Below are 23,124 nucleotides of genomic sequence, written 5' to 3' on the forward strand. Positions count from 1 at the left end.
AAAGTCATGATAATTGAAGAAAATAACACCAGAGCATTCATCTCATAACTCAGATAGATTGGACTAGCAACATCAGAAAGACAACTCCGGCACAAATTAATATTTCTGTCAAACAATGGCAGATTATTGTTTCTGGAGGTCTGGCAGGGTGCCCCCATATGTCTGGTCATTTCTATATATCTAATTACACTGCAGGCCAGTGTTAAATTTCACAGTGCACAGCCAGAAATAAAACCCAGCATTAATGATGGTCACACATTTTTTTGGCATTGACACGTGTAATTTGTAGGCAGACCCATCATAATGTCCATCATGACCACAACAGGGATCTGCACAGTGCCTCTATAAACACCCCTGCTCCAGCCGCAGTAATTTGTCATGGTCAAGTTGACCTTATGACCTGTTTATGACAAATGAAACATCACTTCAAATGAAAAGTTATGACTTCAGATGTGGAAAAATAACATCATAACTGTTGGGTAGCAGATGCTGTTTGGTGCTGATGCTGACCACCACTGTATGGGTTACTATACATTGTACTACCAAACCTGTGAGCTGATGCTGACCACCACTGTATGGGATACTATACATTGTACTACCAAACCTGGGAGCTGATACTGACCACCACTGTGTAGGATACTATACATTGTACTACCACAACTGAACTCATGCTGACCACCACTGTATGGGATACTATACACTGTACTACCACAACTGAGCTGAAGCTGACCACCACTGTATGGGATACTATACATTATACTACCAAACCTAAGAGCTGATGCTGACCACCACTGTATGGGATACTATACATTGTACTACCAAACCTGAGAGCTGATGCTGACCACCATTGTATGGGATACTATACATTGTACTACCAAACCTGAGAGCTGATGCTGACCACCACTGTATGGGATACTATACATTGTACTACCAAACCTGGGAGCTGATGCTGACCACCACTGTATGGGATACTATACATTGTACTACCACAACTGAGCTGATGCTGACCACCACTGTATGGGATACTATACATTGTACTACCAAACCTGGGAGCTGATGCTGACCACCGCGGTATGGGATACTATACATTGTACTACCACAACTGAGCTGAAGCTGACCACCACTGTATGGGATACTATACATTGTACTACCACAACTGAGCTGAAGCTGACCACCACGGTATGGGATACTATACATTGTACTACCAAACCTGGGAGCTGATGCTGACCACCACTGTATGGGATACTATACATTATACTACCACAACTGAGCTGAAGCTGACCACCACTGTATGGGATACTATACATTGTACTACCACAACTGAGCTGAAGCTGACCACCACGGTATGGGATACTATACATTGTACTACCAAACCTGGGAGCTGATGCTGACCACCACGGTATGGGATACTATACATTGTACTACCAAACCTGGGAGCTGATGCTGACCACCACGGTATGGGGTACTATACATTGTACTACCACAACTGAGCTGAAGCTGACCACCATTGTATGGGATACTATACATTGTACTACCACAACTGAGCTGAAGCTGACCACCACGGTATGGGATACTATACATTGTACTACCACAACTGAGCTGAAGCTGACCACCACGGTATGGGATACTATACATTGTACTACCAAACCTGGGAGCTGATGCTGACCACCACTGTATGGGATACTATACATTGTACTACCACAACTGAGCTGATGCTGACCACCACTGTATGGGATACTATACATTGTACTACCACAACTGAGCTGAAGCTGACCACCACTGTATGGGATACTATACATTGTACTACCACAACTGAGCTGAAGCTGACCACCACGGTATGGGATACTATACATTGTACTACCAAACCTGGGAGCTGATGCTGACCACCACGGTATGGGATACTATACATTGTACTACCAAACCTGGGAGCTGATGCTGACCACCACTGTATGGGATACTATACATTGTACTACCAAACCTGAGAGCTGATGCTGACCACCACGGTATGGGATACTATACATTGTGCTACCAAAACTGCGAGCATGTACTAACCCTGTTTTTATGAAACTGTGTACTTACTCAATGCTGGACATCATTCTGTAGGATATCCTATACTACCAAAATTGAGAGCTGATGATGGTATGGGGATATATACGTCTTAAATATAAGCTGGGTTATCAAAATGGTAAAAAAATCTTGGGCTGATGTGCTGGTCAACTCAAACATCAGGGGTATATAATCATCATGTCTATTCTCTATAGAATGACGTATGAAGGCTTGCTACTGGTGCTAGGTTATATGCCTTACAGCTTATTTCCTATGTATGGTAATGTGATATTGTATTTGATGACCTAAAGTGACAAATGTTTAGTATATACACATCATATTAGCCAATTATCTCAAGATAAAACTGTTTGAGATCAGCCAATCAAATTGTCTGTGACTGCGATGTGAGACCAATTTTATTTCCCATTGTCTGGTGACCATTCCTATACATGCTTGTGATGTCTCCAGGCTTACAAATTTCTACATATATATATACACTGAAATTTATGCATGTAACTATAAGAGATTCTGAATATTTCCCCAGAAAGTTTCTGAAATTTCTTATTGCAGACAATTGTAGAAGATACCCCAGACTAATCACAGAAAGAGACATGGTAAGTAATATAGTGTAACAGCTACTGCTGCATGACTAGAGCTCAGCTCTTCCAGTTGCATTTTTATTGCTTACTAGGTACCCAAAATTTTCTCAGGACAGATATAGGTATATAATGAAACATGCTGACTTTTCTCACCAATGTGATTAAGAAAATGACCCATCAGAAGTACAGATGTGCAGTGTTGACCAACTGACCAGTGTATATAAGTATGAACTGACATCTACATGGGTGTAAGGGACATCCAAGTCTGTAGCACTTTGTCAGTAATACCTCAGTAATTAGCTGACCAGTGTCAGTCATGATAGAAACAAATTACTGCCCACTTTGGCCAGTCATAGAGCTTGACCATTGGTCACTTTATGTCCAGTCTGAGTACAGGTGATGGATACCAGGCTAGTGCTGGTCAGTTTTGACCATGTAATCTTTGCTGAGTATCTATATCTTAGATTGACCATGGTTGTAGCCGTCAGACAGCCGACTGACAGAGATACACTAGCTCTGTCTGTGGTTAGTGTAGTACACATTGTTTATAAAAAACACATTTTACCAGTAGGTAATGTACTGTCAGAATCACGATGTCAATGTTTGGCAGGAGTAGTTTAAAACCTCCAGAAATTGCTATGGTGTATCATATGGTGTCATACAGTGCAAGAATGAATGCTGGAGTTTTCTTTGAGTCATAAAAAATATCACAATGAGGATGAAACTTTAACTTGACCGAATACAACACCAACTACCTTGACATTAATGTTGTAAATCAGATACATGTAAGTAATAGTGATGACAAATGCAATAGTTAACTCTAGACCTTGACCTTTGACCAAATATACATGGTATAACTGTGACCTTGACCTTTCCGATTATGTCCTGATTACAACCAAAATCTGAGCTTTTAATTTTGGCATAGAATTTGTGTTAGTAATAAATAGTATGGAGCATACAATACAAATATCTTTTTGACAGGATACAGTAGGAACAGTGATACATTATATGATTGGTATACACAACTAATAAACACCTGTTATACCGGATCTGTACACTCATTAGGATCGTATCGGAGATGTTATCAGCATATCTCATGTGTATCCACACATAGGTATGGTAAGAATATCTATAGAGAAGCTGGTGACAGGTAAATTGTATTTTTAAAAGTCATCTAAAACAAAGCCTCTCTATTTGGTGTGTGGGTGTAAAATCAAGCTCCGGAAGATAGACTCATGGTGTAATTGAAAACGTCAACATCAGTACATATCAAAGCTTCTTTATTTTTCTCTGATTTGTTTTAAGATATGAAATTTTGACTTTGTAACTTGGTACTGTTTCTATAGGCTTGTGAACACCTGAGATTTATTATTGCAGGTGAATCAGCTCAAACAGATTTCTGTATCAAACACATTCTAAGAACTGAAAATGCACATTAAAACAGTTTACTAAATAAATCTGCTTTGTTAGATTAACTATTTATTTCTAGGTTCCCATTTTTTAACTAGAGAGGTGGCAACAATCTGGAATGTTTTAAGTGTTCTATTGAGTAGATACAGGCCAGTCATCTTGTAAGGTCCGGTCAGTTTGACCTTGGACAAATCTATATCTGTCGTTCAAGTCATCTGGACCAGCTCACCAAAATTAGACAGAATTATATACAAGTTGATATATCGGTTTAAAGATTTGCTTAAATCAAAATGAATCATGGAGATTTGGCCGTGAGCCATTGTGAGGCGGAGGGGGTTGTGATGACATATATCAGGATAGGAGAACTTGCTCTGACCAAATCTCAACAAGTTCAAAAGTCCATGTGCTGAGTATCAGAATAGTCAGAGACATAGAGTTCCGAGGTAACAGTGACCACAGACTATACAGAGCCAGTCAGAGACACAGAGTCCAGTGGTAAAGGTACAGACTATACAGAGCCACAGTCAGAGACACAGAGTCCAGTGGTAAAGGTGACCACAGACTATACAGAGCCACAGTCAGAGAACACAGAGTCCAGTGGTAAAGGTGACCACAGACTATACAGAGCCACAGTCAGAGACACAGAGTCCAGTGGTAAAGGTGACCACAGACTATACAGAGCCACAGTCAGAGACACAGAGTCCAGTGGTAAAGGGACCACAGACTATACAGAGCCACTGTCAGAGACACAGAGTCCAGTGGTAAAGGTGACCACAGACTATACAGAGCCACTGTCAGAGACACAGAGTCCAGTGGTAAAGGTGACCACAGACTATACAGAGCCACTGTCAGAGACACAGAGTCCAGTGGTAAAGGTGACCACAGACTATACAGAGCCACTGTCAGAGCACAGAGTCCAGTGTAAAGTCAGAGCCACAGAGTCCAGTGTAAAGGTGACCACAGACTATACAGAGCCACTGTCAGAGCCACAGAGTCCAGTGGTAAAGGTGACCACAGACTATACAGAGCCACTGTCAGAGACACAGAGTCCAGTGGTAAAGGTGACCACAGACTATACAGAGCCACTGTCAGAGACACAGAGTCCAGTGGTAAAGGTGACCACAGACTATACAGAGCCACTGTCAGAGACACAGAGTCCAGTGGTAAAGGTGACCACAGACTATACAGAGCCACTGTCAGAGACACAGAGTCCAGTGGTAAAGGTGACCACAGACTATACAGAGCCACTGTCAGAGACACAGAGTCCAGTGGTAAAGGTGACCACAGACTATACAGAGCCACTGTCAGAGACACAGAGTCCAGTGGTAAAGGTGACCACAGACTATACAGAGCCACTGTCAGAGACACAGAGAGTCCAGTGGTAAAGGTGACCACAGACTATACAGAGCCACAGTCAGAGACACAGAGTCGAGTGGTAAAGGTGACCACAGACTATACAGAGCCACTGTCAGAGCCACAGAGTCCAGTGGTAAAGGTGACCACAGACTATACAGAGCCACTGTCAGAGCCACAGAGTCCCAGTGGTAAAGGTGACCACAGACTATACAGAGCCACTGTCAGAGACACAGAGTCCAGTGGTAAAGGTGACCAAAGACTATACAGAGCCACAGTCAGAGCCACAGAGTCCAGTGGTAAAGGTGACCACAGACTATACAGAGCCACAGTCAGAGCCACAGAGTCCAGTGGTAAAGGTGACCACAAGACTATAACAGAGCCACAGTCAGAGTCAGAGACACAGAGTCCAGTGGTAAAGGTGACCACAGACTATACAGAGCCACAGTCAGAGCCACAGAGTCCAGTGGTAAAGGTGACCACAGACTATACAGAGCCACTGTCAGAGACAGGTCGTAAGTGACCAATACAGAGTCCAGGGTCCAGTGGTAAAGGTGACCACAGACTATACAGAGCCACTGTCAGAGCCACAGAGTCCAGTGGTAAAGGTGACCACAGACTATACAGAGCCACTGTCAGAGCACACAGAGTCCAGTGGTAAAGGTGACCACAGACTATACAGAGCCACAGTCAGAGACACAGAGTCCAGTGGTAAAGGTGACCACAGACTATACAGAGCCACTGTCAGAGCCACAGAGTCCAGTGGTAAAGGTGACCACAGACTATACAGAGCCACTGTCAGAGCACAGAGTCCAGTGGTAAAGGTGACCACAGACTATACAGAGCCACTGTCAGAGCACAGAGTCCAGTGGTAAAGGTGAACCACAGAGACTACTACAGATCACTGTCAGAGCCACTCCACAGAGTCCAGTGGTAAAGGTGACACAGACTTACAGAGCCACTGTCAGAGACACAGAGTCCAGTGGTAAAGGTGACCACAGACTATACAGAGCCACTGTCAGAGACACAGAGTCCAGTGGTAAAGGTGACCAGCAGACTATACAGAGCCACTGTCAGAGACACAGAGTCCAGTGGTAAAGGTGACCACAGACTATACAGAGCCACTGTCAGAGCCACACAGAGTCCAGTGGTAAAGGTGACCACAGACTATACAGAGCCACTGTCAGAGACACAGAGTCCAGTGGTAAAGGTGACCACAGAGACTATACAGAGCCACTGTCAGAGCCACAGAGTCCAGTGGTAAAGGTGACCACAGACTATACAGAGCCACAGAGTCCAGTGGTAAAGGTGACCAAAGACTATACAGAGCCACTGTCAGAGACACAGAGTCCAGTGGTAAAGGTGACCACAGACTATACAGAGCCACAGTCAGAGACACAGAGTCCAGTGGTGACCACAAAGTGACCACAGACTAAGAGCCATGTCAGTCCAGTGGTAAGGTGACACAGTCAGAGAGTCAGAGCCAGAGTCCAGTGGTAAAGGTGACCACAGACTATACAGAGCCACTGTCAGAGCCACAGAGTCCAGTGGTAAAGGTGACCACAGACTATACAGAGCCACTGTCAGAGACACAGAGTCCAGTGGTAAAGGTGACCACAGACTATACAGAGCCACTGTCAGAGCCACAGAGTCCAGTGGTAAAGGTGACCACAGACTATACAGAGCCACTGTCAGAGCCACAGAGTCCAGTGGTAAAGGTGACCACAGACTATACAGAGCCACGTCAGAGCAAGAGTCCAGTGGTAAGGTGACCACAGACTATACAGAGCACCAGAGCAGTGGTAAAGGTGACCACAGACTATACAGAGCCACTGTCGCAGTCCAGTGGTAGTGAGTAAAGTACAGAGGGACACAGAACGATACAGCCACTGTCAGAGCACAGAGTCAGTGGTAAAGTGACCAGACTGTACATAGCCAGTCAGAGCCACAGAGTCAGTGTAAGGTGACCACAGACTATACAAGCTTGTTGAGGGTAATTAGAGGAAATCTGATTGGAGTATTTGTGTGCACAAACACTGCAGACTTGAGGAGTTGTGTAGTGACAGAGTTTGTAATACAATCAATGTTTAGAGGGTTTGTGAAGGAGACTGAACAAACATTGGCGTAATATGAGACTAGATTCTATATACCTCCCTGTACCATATGTCTGTCCAGGCCTCTGTGTCCAGTATGTAGGGTACTCCTGTCAATATCTATACTCATCCTGTCCACTCTCATTAGCCAGCCCTACACACCAAGTCTCAACCATTATATCAATGAAATACTTCTCAGGTAAGGGCAAGTCAAAGACTAGTGAGATTCTGTTAGATATATATCAATAATTTGGTAAGATTCAACACAAATCAGACAAAGCTGTTCAGATTCACAGAAATGTTTAGATCTAGACACTTTTGTTCTATCCAGGGACTGACAATTCTAACGAAAAATGAAGATTTTATTTAGACATTCAGGTCACCAATGGATTCTACAATTGTACAATAGAATAACGTTATCACTTCATTCCACAAGGACATCTACTACACCTACACAAGCAGAGCCAATGTGTGTTGACATTGGACTGATAGACTTGGAAGTCAGAGAGTCCCTGCAGTAGAGTGATGCATCCCGTAGGTGTCCAAAAGGTGTCTATTAGGTGTCCATGGGGTCGGGAAGGTTGGACACCCTAAGGATACCTGTCAATCATTACCTACATACCTAGTTTGTATTAGGTTAGAAAACACTCCCAACAAATTAGGGTTAACTGTCCAGGACAAGGCGAGTAGTTCACATGTACTACAAATCCACTTACCCATCCCCATACACATAGAACAGGCTATCTACCATTTAAATTTAATTGTAAAACAATAGTAAAGAACAACCAGAACACAAACAAGCTGCTCTGTAGTCATGTATCATTGTCGGTAGGTTAAGTGAAATTAATGTCCGATCAGCAAGTCAAACACTCGCCATCGTATAGCGGTGATATATCACCCAGCATCTTAGGGAGATCTTCAGGGCGGAAATTCCTCACAAAAAACTTATGGTGTACTGCTAAGTCAGAGAATAGAATAACAAGGGCATAAAAACTCTCCCATTACCTATATAGGTGTGAACTTATGTTCCAAAAGCTCTTAAAACAAACAATTAAATTCGAAATGACAATACGTGGAAGGTCCAGAAATACAACAGTATCTGACAATAGTAGTTAAAAGTACAAAGCAACCTATTACAGGTTCAGAATCATAAATCTGGTGTTCCCGTAGTGACTCTAATAAAACCAGCTGTTGGCCAATACAAACCAAACAAGTTTGGAGTCAAACATGTCTGCCAGCTACAGTTTATTCAAATTAACTGTAAAATTAAATTGAAACTTTCACATTCTGTAAATTTCACCGGGAATGAACAATTTTTTAAAGAAGTATTTTTTCCTGACAGAAAAACAAGTTGTGCCGGATGTACAGCTAGAGATACGAGTTTCAGTCCCATGTAATGATTAGTTAGATAATGATCAACTTATAGGAGGGGAGCTGTTTTCATTACCTCGGCACAGTCTGTATGTACATAATGACAGAGACCTACACAGTCAGCCCTAGGTCTGCCTCATTTACAAATGATGCATATCATGCATGTCCACAACCTAATTAGAAATAAATGTAAACGATGCAGGCAAATGAGGAGGTAAATTAGACCACAGCGGCTGTGTTTGTGTGGGTACTTCACCCCCTCCCGAGCTCCCCACTTAGCCCAGCACTTCATCTGTGACCACAACCCACAAACAAACTACAAATAGCTTATTATGACATAATCTTCTATGATTCATAGACCTATCAAGTATATAAGGTGCATTTGAAAGTCTTCTATAATATCCGCTAGCTTTTAAAGTGAAATTTCAATGTAATTATGGGGAAACTGGCAGCATAATTAACAAAACATTCATGTTCATTTTATCGCCTTAATTCAAAATTTATTACAAAATTCGGTCATTTATTATCTCAAACTTAAAGTAAATATTCTGTTCAAAAGGTTAATATTGCTAGAAAATAATCATGATTGCTCAGGACATCCTCATGTTTTTCTATGACGGATTGATTAGAAGATATTCTGGTTTTACTAAGAGGGTAAGATGGTCGGACATCTTGCAACTACACATGGGCCAGATACTGAACATAGAGCTTTTTCTCAGGGTACTCAAGCTTCCCTTCAGCGCCTTAACCTGGCAAGTCCTTAAATAACACTGGCCGTTAATATGACTTAAATAAATGAAATCTAAATTTTAAATTTATTGGAATTTATCAATATTTGTATCTATTATAATAAATATCAGTTCAAATTGATATCACTCTAGATACAAATATTGATTTTGTTTTCAAATAAAAAAGTCCCAAAGAAACCATCACAAAGTAAACCGTTTCCAGTGATTTATTCAGTTTTCTTCAGTAAAGCACATGTTGGCCCTGTCAAGGTATGTGGAGTTTTATCGGTATATCTATGAATGAAAGTTGTTTTTCCTCGCCTTAATGGTATCTAGGGAATACAATGTCTACACATGTTTATATAGTATAGCCCTGAGGCCTGTACAAATCACAGAATTATGTTCCAATTCTAGATACTAGTTTTTTCCCTTAGATAGAATACCAAGATTAGTTTCTAAATTCAGTTAAAATGTCTTAAGTCCACAAGGGAAAACAAAAAATTGAGAGAAAAAATCTTAACTTTATCACATCGGATCTTGAAGGCTGAGTTCCAAGGATAACGTGATGCACTTCCCGACAAGCTATCTAGTGGGTGAATGAGTCTGGAGGATTATGGGTACAAGGATTCTCTGTGATGACATCAAAAGGACTATTAAATTCATGCTCTGCTCCTGGGGACTAAATAGACACTGTAACCCACTGAAATCACTCAAACATCCACTCATACTCAACTAATGGCCTGGTCGCTTACAGTTTTTTGTGATTGAAAAATTTTCTTCAGTGAACTGATAATGGCTACAGTACAACAGATGTATAATATTGATATAAAGAACAATATCATAAATTCATCTATAAAACAACCATTTATATCAAATCAATAGAGTTCTATCACTATCTCGTGTACTCATCACAATCATGTATATCAATCCAAGTGCTGATTGGTGTACTCGGCCAATCACACTTAACGCTTTAGGCTGAAAAAGTATGCATAATTTCTGACTCAACTTTGGGTTTTTTACTTCACGCTGTGTACACACGATTTTCTGGATATTTCACATGGCTGTCTGTTCAGAAAGGAAAAGTACAAGTTTCTTTTTTTTTTCCTGGCAAACATTCTTCAATGTGCTTTTTTAACATGCATATCACTATTCCATCAGCAAGACCTCTCCTGTAGAATGGTAATCAGTAGATTAACAATTAGTTACTACATGTACAAATTATTCCCGAGGAATGATGGACTCCATGTTCATAAAAAGCAAAGCATTACTTATATTTTATTGCTGCAATGTTGGTTCAGTTTTTGTTTTGTTGCTTTCTAAAGAAGCTGATTGGAAGAAACAGAGGAAACAGGAGAAGGTCTATGGTGGCAAGGGGACTTAAATCAAAGTCTGTATGTTAAATAGGCCATTACAATGACAAAGTTTGGGTGAATCCTACAGCGCACAATAGTACAGAGATATTTGTCTATGACAGGCCTATAAATTCCGAGAGCCATTTCCCCTATTCCAAATCCTTTTTTCCATTACTAGGAGCAACAGCTTTGGCCAACAGAATTTGACAGACTATCTGATTAAAGTGATTTGTCGGTTTGATTGAGGGGAAATCAATCCTAGAAGCAATAAAGTCTAACCCGACTGCCATTTCATCTCACCTCACTGAAGGCCAATTCCAGAGCATGTTGTATGTGTTCAGTTTACATCGATAGAGACCCTGGATACCGACCCTGGGTCGTGGTGTAGAATCTTTAGGTAGGGTGCATATCCATGTTAATTAATGGAAATGAGGGTCATTTCATCAGACATCTTTCCCAAGGTATTACAACCCTGATACGGGCACAGGCCTTGAACTGAGCATTCACACATAAACTAGCATCACAGATTGGGATTTCAAGGTGTCAGAAATTAGAGTTGACATTTCTGTGAGTTTGGGAAGTGATAATTGTCAGTAAATATCAGAGCTTCCTGGGAATGGATACTTATTCTGCCAAAGTAAACTCATCATATATTTCAAGTTTTGTCAATAAAATAAATATATAGTTTTGGCACATGCAATTCATAAGAGTAATTAAATTACTGCAGATAGGATCTGTACACTCCAATTATTTACTTTCTGTAGGAACACCACCCATTCACCTATCAAACATGCAGGCCTTGCTTCATTTGAGTAGGATAACTTTGACATCAGCTAGCCCAGCCAGGCTGTAATGGCCTTGAACTTTGACCTCTTCCCCACTAAATGGAAATGCTTTGATTTCCTTATATGTTACTAAACTATACCTTAAATAAACTTTGAAGTAAGTATGAGTAAGAGGTATGAGGTAATTTATAATGTAGAGTTATCCACCTTTGGAAGCAGATATTGGGCAATTGGTTGTTACTTGTTACATTATTTTCTTAAAAAAAATGAAGGGTTGCACAAACAAATATTTTTAATTAAAACCTGTTTACGTGAACAAGTAACTGAGAAACACAACTAATCTTGCTTACTTTTCACCATCCCTGAGCTAACAATAGATATTCATTTTCTTTACAATAAGAATACTTAATGGTGACCCTTGACCTGCATGCAAACCTGGAATTAATCACAGCCTCATATACAGTTGGGTGTCCTTGACCTTTGGATGTGCCAGGAACCTCATTAATCAATAAGATGATCATAAACATTGGCTGTTTAACTGTGTTAATAGATCGCATATATAACACTGAATGTTTAGGTTTAAATATGCATGAATTAATATACATTTATCTTCACAACATGTACAAAATGTTAGTTGTGGATAATGTCAGTTAGCAACTTTTTCCAACCACTTGAAACTGTGTTACTGTAGGGAACAGATTCAGATTTGTTTCAATATTACAGAGAACAAGTTCATAGAGGTAGTAAGGTTCACATTGTTCTGACAAAGATAAGCATATTTTAGTGAAATAGTGAAATCATCAGATCATGAGAAGATCTGTTCCGAGTGAGAGAAAGGATGCAGAGTGATGAGGAGGAAAGAAAACCGGATTCCTTTGGAGGGAGGTCATGGCGTACTAGATTGCGTACTTGACTCTAAGCTGGTGTACACCTTTCAACATGTAACTGTGGTTTAATGGGTCTTGTTTGTAATGGGAGATATATAGCGAGCCAGTGTATCATTGTCAATCCTGTGCCTACAGGCCAAATCTCTCAGCATTAAACAGATCTCCCATTGGATCTCCCCAAATGTCTGTTAGACATGTGAAGAAAGACACCAAATCTGTTCTAGTGTCAGGATAACACCTTTCTATAATTATTACATTTCTGGCAGACATTTCAAAACTCAATCAGTTTTAAAAATTCCTTCCAAGAATATAAATAGAAAAACAATGTTATCAGCGGAATACGCTTCCTTTGGTATTTCTTCGTTTTTTTGCAGCCCGACTGAAAGACAAAAAGTTGATATAGGCAGTTACTTAAAATGTCAAAATTTATATCAATATTTGTTTATAAAATCATTTACTCCGACAGAAAGAGATTTTAAAATTCTGGCTTATCTTTGAGAACTAGTGGAAGTTGACATGGTAAACTTCCCCTGATAAACTCTGGAACCGCATATCTTATTGGCAACTCTCAATGGCCTTCTACAGGCTAAAAATTCACATGATAACTCTCATACAAACTTTCTGTTTTAATATAGCAACATAAGGACTAAAGAGTAAGCAAAATAACTGGCTGGCTTTGTTCTACAGTAAAACATATTTTATAATCCTTCATAATTCACAATATTTTGATATAAAGTTTCTGTTTATATATATCAACATGTCAAACTGAAACTGGTACAAAACAACTCCTCATCCTTTATGATAAATGATAACATACTTTCTTTCATAAAGGTGAGGAAGTATGAGCAGGAATCAGCCTGTGTTTTACTGAGTTTGATCAGATCAACATATCACCTGTCTTTTTTCTCAGGCTGTTCTCAAGTGACACGGAACATCTCGAAGCCAATCGGTGCAGAACCGAGCAAGATGGTGAGTCCAATTGATAACACGGAAATTAAAAGACAAAGAGAATTTTACAGAATTATCTAAGTTTTTCATCAACCATACTGGTTGATAATCCTTTATAATCTCCTTAAGTGTTTTTTTCATCTTTGAACACTACATCATATCCGGAAGTTTTATTCACTTTCATTTTGGCTTTTAGCCAATCAAGTGACTTGACAAAGAGGGCCTCAATAACTTGACGTCATTTTGCAATAGGTGGCCATCTGGACTAATTAGGGATATTTTGGCTATAAAATACAAAAACCGCTACAGGTGTCCAAATTCTGTCCCTTCTTTGTCAAAGACAAATAGCTGACCTGAGGTAACAAAATGGAAAGCCTTTCAAAAAACGCTCCATGTTAATTTGAATACAGGCTTTTTCCACCAATATTCTGTGAGAAGAATTTTCTTTCTCCGTCAGACATAAGTAAGAACATGTGTTTTAAAACAATGTGAAACAGAGTTAACATGGACGTTGAGATTTGAGAATCCTGTTTTACATGCCGTGAGATTGGAAACATTTGTATGGATCTTTTAGAAATGCCAGACAAGAATATACAGTGTATATAGCGAAGCATTTTAATTACAAGAATTCAAAGAATTCTCTTTTCATCTCAGAGAGTGATTTTCTATTACAACATATATGAAACATGTGAATTTCTTCACAAGTACATGTATTAAACTTTCTTAAGGTTATTTTGGGTTTCATGTTAGAAACATGAGATTTTGCTAAAATAAGGTTTTCATGCAAAAAGAGTAAAAAGTTAATTATGAAACAGCCTTTTGTAATCCTTCTGTGCTTTTTGAAAAACAATCAATTGTGTTATGTCTGAGATGTTTTTTGATAAGTAATTCTCCTAAATCTGTGATAATATGTTTCTGATAGGCCACATCTCCTTGCCTTACAAGGAATCTGACATGATCAGTATTAAAACTTGATCATGATGATTTCAGTAACCTTCCCCCAAACACTCTCTTATATCTGACATCAGGTCAATTTGTTTCATCGTGGCAGTTCGACATTTATTTAAATGAATTGCCTTGCTGAAGGCAAGGAAAAAGAAAACCAGGTAAAAGATAGGAGCGGTACAGAGAGATTACCATGGTAGGTGATCGTAATAAATTCTACATAGGTCTATAGGTATGTAGTTGACAAAAACACGATAATGAGAACAAATTGGATTTTAAGTAGAAAACAATGAGGTTTATGGTATAAACACCCTAGTCAGGCCATTGATAGGTGTATTTGAGCTGGAGGGCCGTTGTTGGCCTAGCCCCCTAATCTACACACGTCTCTGATAAGCCTTGTACACCGTCAAAATCCACTACTCCATTATCAAACCTATGACAGATACCTTCACATTTTCCTCCCAAATTTGAAAACTTCTCATGCATTACAATAATTACAGCAAATTATGTACAGCTGAAATGCCAAGACGTCTGATGTTATCGTTATTCCTGTGTATACACAAGTTTTTTTTTTATTTATATCAATTCACTCAGTGTTTAATTTTGAAATCTTTTCACGGCAAAGAAATTAGGCAAGTTTTTACAAGCCAATAATTGGTCTTAATTCTATATATCCTGTGTGTAAGGCAGCCAAGTTTTCTAGTATTGTCTACTGAAACACATAAAATCTCCTTATTAACTCGAGATATATAATTGTATGGAATGAAAATCAGGCCAGTAAAACTAGCCTTAAAGGCAGTCACGGCACATAAACTAGTAATAGGACTTGATGTAACAATATAAAACAAACCCAACCACGGAAATCAATTACACAACCCTAATCTACCAAACAAATCTTTACAAGTGTCTATACAACCTTTGTGAAACGTCTCTCAGATTTATTTAAAACCTACACACACTTGAATAAGATGACGTTTACGCAGATTCGGGTTTCCTCCACAAATTTATAACTTAATGCTTTTTCATCAGACTTCATTTAAAAAGAACATCTTGAATATGACGTTTGAAGGATGTGAGATTGCTGTGTGCAGCGCTTATATCAATACACGACAATAAATATCAGAGATTGTATTCACAAGTAATATATCTGATGCCATGGTATAAAGTGAAAAAGGTTTTTATTGTGTGGAACCACTGACAAGATAACAAATAGATTTACTCATACACCAAGATTTAAAATCAAAACCATTTCAACATTCCATATGGAGTGTCAATTGAAAAATGTGAATTTTCCCTGATGATGACGGTACGTTGGTATAAATTCTATAGCTGAACTTTTCCGGATATGTCTCGATTGACTGAACAAGGCATAGACCTAAAGATTTCAGGAGTTCGTCCAGATCATATTACGATTGTATTTGAATTTTGTCATTGCATTATACTAAGGTTGTTAGTGTATGGAGAAAAACCAAATAATAGATTCTCCTGTAACTAAATACAAAATAGAGTTAGGGTCACCTGTCATTGCACTCTGTAGAATGTCTTGGAATATTGATATTCCCCAATTTTACTCAACATGTATAGACTTGTACATGTTTTCAAGGACTAGCTCATTTCCCCCATCTCGATTGTCCTTAGAAATAAGTCTTATTTAAAAGATGTAATTCCACAAGATTTAAAGAAAATGAGTTGCACAAGACACTCTAAGAAATGAACAATCAGATTTATGATAATTTGCCTCAATAAAATAGAAATGTAATGGAATATTTATTCCAAGGCTGGCACAATGGCTGAAATTTGATAGTACACAGAGATGGAAAATAAATAGTTTCATCCTTAGGACAAAAGACAAAGCTACCCTATAATTGACTTCTCCCCTTTAGGGAGGCCGGATCGTGTCGTGTACTTGTGAAATCTCCTAGCCAGCCACCAAGTGAAATGATTTTCACCACAAGGGAGTCAAGCTTTTATCATTATTTTGTCAATCAAGGAATTTGAAACAATACCAAGGGCAAAAGCCTTGATAGAAGAAAGGGGAGCCATTTTCCTAATAGCACCAATGGCTGGCGTTCATAGGTGGCTTGGAATCAATAGGGTTTAGTGGGCCTATGCTGGCACAAGCCACACTCCCAACTTTGAATTTATGTTATTTCATCAAGTTTTCCTGTTTTAAGATTTCTATGCGAACTGTTGGTGCTCATGCAGATGCACCGGTAATGACTGATACAAGCATAATTAGTGCATGTCACTTAGACAAATTCTGCTCCCTGCAAATTCATAACAGGGAATGTGTGTCCAGCCAGACACAGGGAGGCTGGAGCGGAAATTGAAGGCCATTGTGTGGTGTTAGACAGACCCTGACACAAGACAAAGACCAGCCATGAGAAATTACTTTAAAAATTAAACTCTGGCTGAACTAGTTGTCCTCTCAGACAAGTTAGATTGGACAACGGATGGGGCCACAGTGAGACTGAGCACCATATACAAAATACATGAGTTTATATATAAGTTCCATCTGTCAATATTTATTAGTCTTTCAAGGTCCCATCTATCCTGGTTAGGGGACTCATCCCTCACACGATGTTAACCTTGGCTAGTATCACATAGAGACCCTGATCAACCAATGGCTTTACAATTCACACTTACCTTACTCTGATCAGCCAATGGCTTTACAATTCACATTTTCCTTACTCTGATCAACCAATGGCTTTACAATTCACACTTACCTAACTCTGATCAACCAAAGGCTTTACAACTCATATTTTCCTTACTCTGATCAACCAATGGCTTTACAATTTACACTTGCCTTACTCTGATCAACCAATGGCTTTACAACTCATATTTTGCTTATTCTGATCAACCAATAGCTTTACAATTCACACTAACCTTACTCTGATCAACCAATGATTTTACAATTCACACTTGCCTTACTCTGATCAACCAATGGCTTTACAATTCACACTTATCTTACTCTGATCAACCAATGACTTTACAATTCACACTAACCTAACTCTGATCAACCAATGACTTTACAATTCACACTTACCTTACTCTGATCAACCAATGACTTTACAATTCACTTTAACCTTACTCTGATCAACCAATGACTTTACAATTCACACTTGCCTTACTCTGATCAACCAATAGCTTTACAATTCACACTTGCCTTACTCTGATCAACCAATGGCTTTACAATTCACTTTAACCTTACTCTGATCAACCAATAGCTTTACAATTCACACTTGCCTTACTCTGATCAACCAATGGCTTTACAATTCACACTAACCTAACTCTGATCAACCAATGGCTTTACAATTCACACTTACCTTATTCTGATCAACCAATGACTTTACAATTCACACTTACCTAACTCTGATCAACCAATAGCTTTACAATTCACTTTAACCTTACTCTGATCAACCAATAGCTTTACAATTCACACTTGCCTTACTCTGATCAACCAATAGCTTTACAATTCACACTTACCTTACTCTGATCAACCAATGACTTTACAATTCACTTTAACCTTACTCTGATCAACCAATGGCTTTACAATTCACTTTAACCTTACTCTGATCAACCAATAGCTTTACAATTCACAACTCTGATCAACCATAGCTTTTTCACACTTGCCTTACTCTGATCAACCAATAGCTTTACAATTCACACTTGCCTTACTCTGATCAACCAATAGCTTTACAATTCACACTTACCTTACTCTGATCAACCAATGGCTTTACAATTCACACTAACCTTACTCTGATCAACTAATGGCTTTACAATTCACACTTGCCTTACTCTGATCAACCAATAGCTTTACAATTCACACTTACCTTACTCTGATCAACCAATGGCTTTACAATTCACACTTGCCTTACTCTGATCAACCAATAGCTTTACAATTCACACTAACCTTACTCTGATCAACTAATGACTTTACAATTCACTTTAACCTTACTCTGATCAACCAATAGCTTTACAATTCACACTTGCCTTACTCTGATCAACCAATAGCTTTACAATTCACACTAACCTTACTCTGATCAACTAATGGCTTTACAATTCACTTTAACCTTACTCTGATCAACCAATAGCTTTACAATTCACACTAACCTTACTCTGATCAACTAATGGCTTTACAATTCACACTTGCCTTACTCTGATCAACCAATGGCTTTACAATTCACACTTACCTAACTCTGATCAACCAATAGCTTTACAATTCACGCTTACCTTATTCTGATCAACCAATAGCTTTACAATTCACACTTGCCTTAAATATTATTCTGATCAACCAATAGCTTTACGATTCACACTTACCTTATTCTGATCAACCAATAGCTTTCTAATTCACACTAACCTTACTCTGATCAGCCAATGGCTTTACAATTCACTTTAATCTTACTCTGATCAACCAATGGCTTTACAATTCACACTTACCTTACTCTGATCTGTATAATTAACACTCTTTCTACCTTACTGAAATGAGACTCAGATAGTTTGACAGGTTTTCAAGGCCCATTGCAGGAACATTATTCATTTTTTGGATCTGAGTTCGATCTTCAGTAAATTTATGATTACATGTGGTCCATTATCATTATACCCTTATTACCTCAACAAAATCAAAATCTATTCCTTAATAGAAGGTAAAGGTTTATAAAGTTGTCCTCTCAACCATCTCGGGAAGATAAAAACAAAATAATCCACATGCTTTTGTTTTCTTTTGCATGGTATATACAAACAAGTATTGAATCCATGTGTCAATTTTTATACAGAAACTAGAAACTGAGGTGAGCAGATTCTATTGCAGTTTTTCCTTGTGAAGTTTTTTAGAAAATTTTTCTCTACCCAGTACCCCTACTGGTGCTCGTGGCTTGTTTGACAGTCATCCCCATAAATCGGCAGGACTCTTATCCTAACATGTGTGTCTCATTATCTCATTTATTCTGATTTGTTTTTTCTCCCCAAATCATCCCCACACTTATGGAGGGTATATATGTGTGAGTGTAGAGTTGAGGTTTAATGGGGAGTGTGTCGTAGCTTTATAACGATCAACTGAATCATCGCTGCATCTCCTTCAGCTCTCTCCCAATCCTACCTATCAATTTTAATGAAGCTGGGATTTTAAAGAAAATCTGAAATAATCTAATAATGCTTGGAAAATAATCACAGACACAGAATTTCTTGGTGGGTAATTTTCCCTTCCCTATAAAATTTTGTGATTTTAAAACATTCTCATCAGAGAACGACCCATTTTCTAAATCAACCGCAGTAAACAAAGAAGATGTAGTTTTGTAATTTTATCTAATTTGATTTCTTTTTGATGAGACAGAGAAGTTTTTCATTAGGGGTAATTATGGAGATACGTTTCATGGAGTAGCAGTTTATGATTTATTAAATGGTTGTATATGGAATTCAATTACACTCATTCAATTAAGTCTATAATTCAATTCTGTTCCACTTTCCATTTTCAAAATTAACCCGGAAAAGATTACAAATTGTGAGAACCAAATGGATTTGCATTAACCATTTTTTTTTCCAAACTATTCATTTTTTAATGAATTTATTTGTTTACAAAAGCTCTTGATATACATGTATATGTAAAATATTGTGTGCTTTGTTTATGTGAAAAAAATTTCCAAAAAGGCCTGATATCTTAATAATTTTGCATCACTCTCTCAAGATAAAATAGATGCATTGTTAAAAATTATACATGCAATCTGTGAAATGCTTGTCAAAATTCATTAAGCTTGGACATATTGAATCTGTTTCATTACTCTCTCCATCTGTGACTTCATTTACATAGCAACGACAGACTAAACCTAATTAATTCATTATAAATACAAATATTTGTATTTTATTAAAACATATCAAATTTTTTTGAATATTAAAATTTTCAAATTTCTACTTAGATAACCAGACATGTGATTCAACCCTGAAAAATATCCTCAATTTAATTAACATACATATAGTTGGTCACAGTGTCAAGGGAGATAATCCCTATTGTGATGTTGGGACCATGTGCCCACCAACCACAAACCCCCTTCAGTATGATAATAGGCCCAATTTCATATGTCGTGCAGAATGAACTTTTTGCTGATAACAAGAAGAAAAATTGACTTGAAGATAAATGAAGTAAATTAGGAAAGTCCCTTATGGGGGCTGTGTGGCAAGGCTGCAGCACTGCAGTGCAGGGCTGACCCCTTGTTAGGCGAATGACATGATCTCTAGTCGTACAGAAAATTGGATACACTGCAGCTCTCGCAAATCAACCAGACCCAAGTATTCTTGCTGATAATTTTTTTTGTAATTTTGCGACAGAGTTTGCAACAGTGGTGATGATATTCTTTGTCCGAGACAAAGCTTGATGGATAGCAAGATTAGGCGGTGCTTCGACTTGGACGAAATCCTGGAAGCACTGTTAAATACCACTAATGTGCTTGGAATGGGATCATATCCATAATTTTGCATAATATCGAAATTGGTCGTGCCAAGCAAACATCTATCTGATCAAGTATAATCAGGTTTCAACTCAAATTTATCTCATTATTAGGAAAATTACACATTTTTTTTTCATCAACTTTTTTTCCCATTATTTTTTGTTCCACAACGAAGATTTAAATGCAGATATAAGAATGTCGATGTTAAGTTGTCTTTAATAGCGGTGATGATTCGTGGCTGCGGGCTGATTGAGTGTCCTACCTACATCAAAGTGCTTCTTCCATGATATTTACAAAAGTACACATTTTTTGCCCATTTAATGAATCTAAGTATAATAGAAAGTCTCAACCTTGCCACCCTATGATGACAGTTGAACGACCCTGATCAAAGGGAGATTCTACTTATCGCAGACTCATAGGATAAAAAGGCTATATTAAAAAAGTGTGTGATGGCAGTTTATTCATCATCTAGATCGTTAGTGTAAATACGTAGTAATTACCGTACTATCCTCTATACTCTCATTCACAACATTCGTATCACACTAAATAGATGTATCGTGTGTGTTTATATGAGTCAAACTTTTGTATGAAAATAATTCTAATTAATCTAAGTGATTGGAGACTACGTGGGCATGGCAAAGTCACACAGTATGTTGATTGTAGAAGTGTGTTTGTTTTTATGAAATGGAGGAATGGCTAAATGAGACAATTTAGTTAACTTCATGAAACGTTGGACTCTAGCATTATGAAAAGATATTAGATTTCACTTCAGCTTATTGCTTGAAATTGAAATTATTTGAAATACAATATCTTATTTTTGTCAATTTTGAGTCAGCAAGTTCAAATCTATTTTAGTCTAAACAACAGTCTGATAAAATAAAAGACTAAAGAGCAATGACAACTTGATTATAATTTTTACAGTGCATTTTGTATTTCTTTTTTTAAAAACATTATCTAAACCTGCATGTATTTAATAACTGTAAAGGGAGCAAAAGGAAGCATCTACTTGGATGTCATTCCATCTTTGAATATTGGCCAAATTTAAAGGAAAAAGAAAAAAAAAAAAAACCAATTCTATATGAACACTAATATATATTATTACCAACGCATACATTTACATATTTGAATATTGATCTGTAAATGTTTTTAAATAGTTCAGTGTTTTATTTCTGATAACAGTAACCCTTTAAGCTTTAGTTCCAAGTTACATAATTCCTTTTATGAAATGCCATGTCTTCATTGATCAATATGATAATGATGATTGATGAAATGCTAATGATCCTGGCGTCTACGTAATAGACATTACGTGTTTTGACGATACATATTTGTCTCGTGTTTTTCGTCATACTATCTGTCACAATAAACATCTGTCCGTCACCAAACCAGGAGAACAAACGACCGATAACCGATGAATTATGGCTCGATACCACCACTATGACGATCATGGCAATCAATTAAAATTCAAAGTGGTTCTAAAAGAATGATTTTATGCATTTCCTTGATACATCTGTTAAATATAACACTTTAAGATCACAAGCTTGTTTTCTATTTCATATACAAACGCTATCATCTATTATAATTCCCTTTAAAGGAGAAAGTCCATTATGATCAGTAATTTTTTATAGGACTTTATCAGTGTTCGGATAGCTGTGTCACTTCATTACTGTTTTCCAGCACTGACAAAGTGGGTCCTACAAGTCACCAAGACAACAGCTTTGAAGTGGGCTATCAGTGACCAGGATATTGAATTAATAAAATCATTTGAACAGGTGATGATCTAAACAAAAGGAAACTTTTTTTTTTTTTAAGAATTAAATATAAATTATTTTATCTTGATTTTTTTTCTATTTTGAATCAATCACTTATAATCATATCAAATTCAAATTCTTTTATTAATTTAGGCTTTACAGCCCATCAGTACAAAATACAACATTTTTACAAAGCAGGCACTGCACTAAAGCAGTGTAGAGAGGACAGGTTACAGGTATACATGTATAATAAATACACAGAGAATGGACAGGTTTTTTCATGGCAATAAATTTCCTCTTTTTGGTTAGCCTCATAAATGTATTTACTTAACATAGACAAATCTTTCAAATTAGTTGAGCTTAGTAATTGTATCATCTTAAACACAGATGGTTTTTCCCAATAATATGGTTTAATTCGT

General features: G+C 37.9%; 1 protein-coding gene across 1 annotated transcript in view; it reads right to left on the reverse strand.

Moving 5' to 3' along the window:
• LOC138323342 (sperm-tail PG-rich repeat-containing protein 2-like) overlaps positions 1–23,124 on the reverse strand; it is an 81,672-nt gene that overhangs the window by 45,638 nt on the left and 12,910 nt on the right. The gene's annotated exons all lie outside the window — the stretch shown is intronic.

The sequence above is a fragment of the Argopecten irradians genome, chromosome 5, assembly GCF_041381155.1.
Source record: "Argopecten irradians isolate NY chromosome 5, Ai_NY, whole genome shotgun sequence".
Classification (NCBI taxonomy): domain Eukaryota; kingdom Metazoa; phylum Mollusca; class Bivalvia; order Pectinida; family Pectinidae; genus Argopecten; species Argopecten irradians.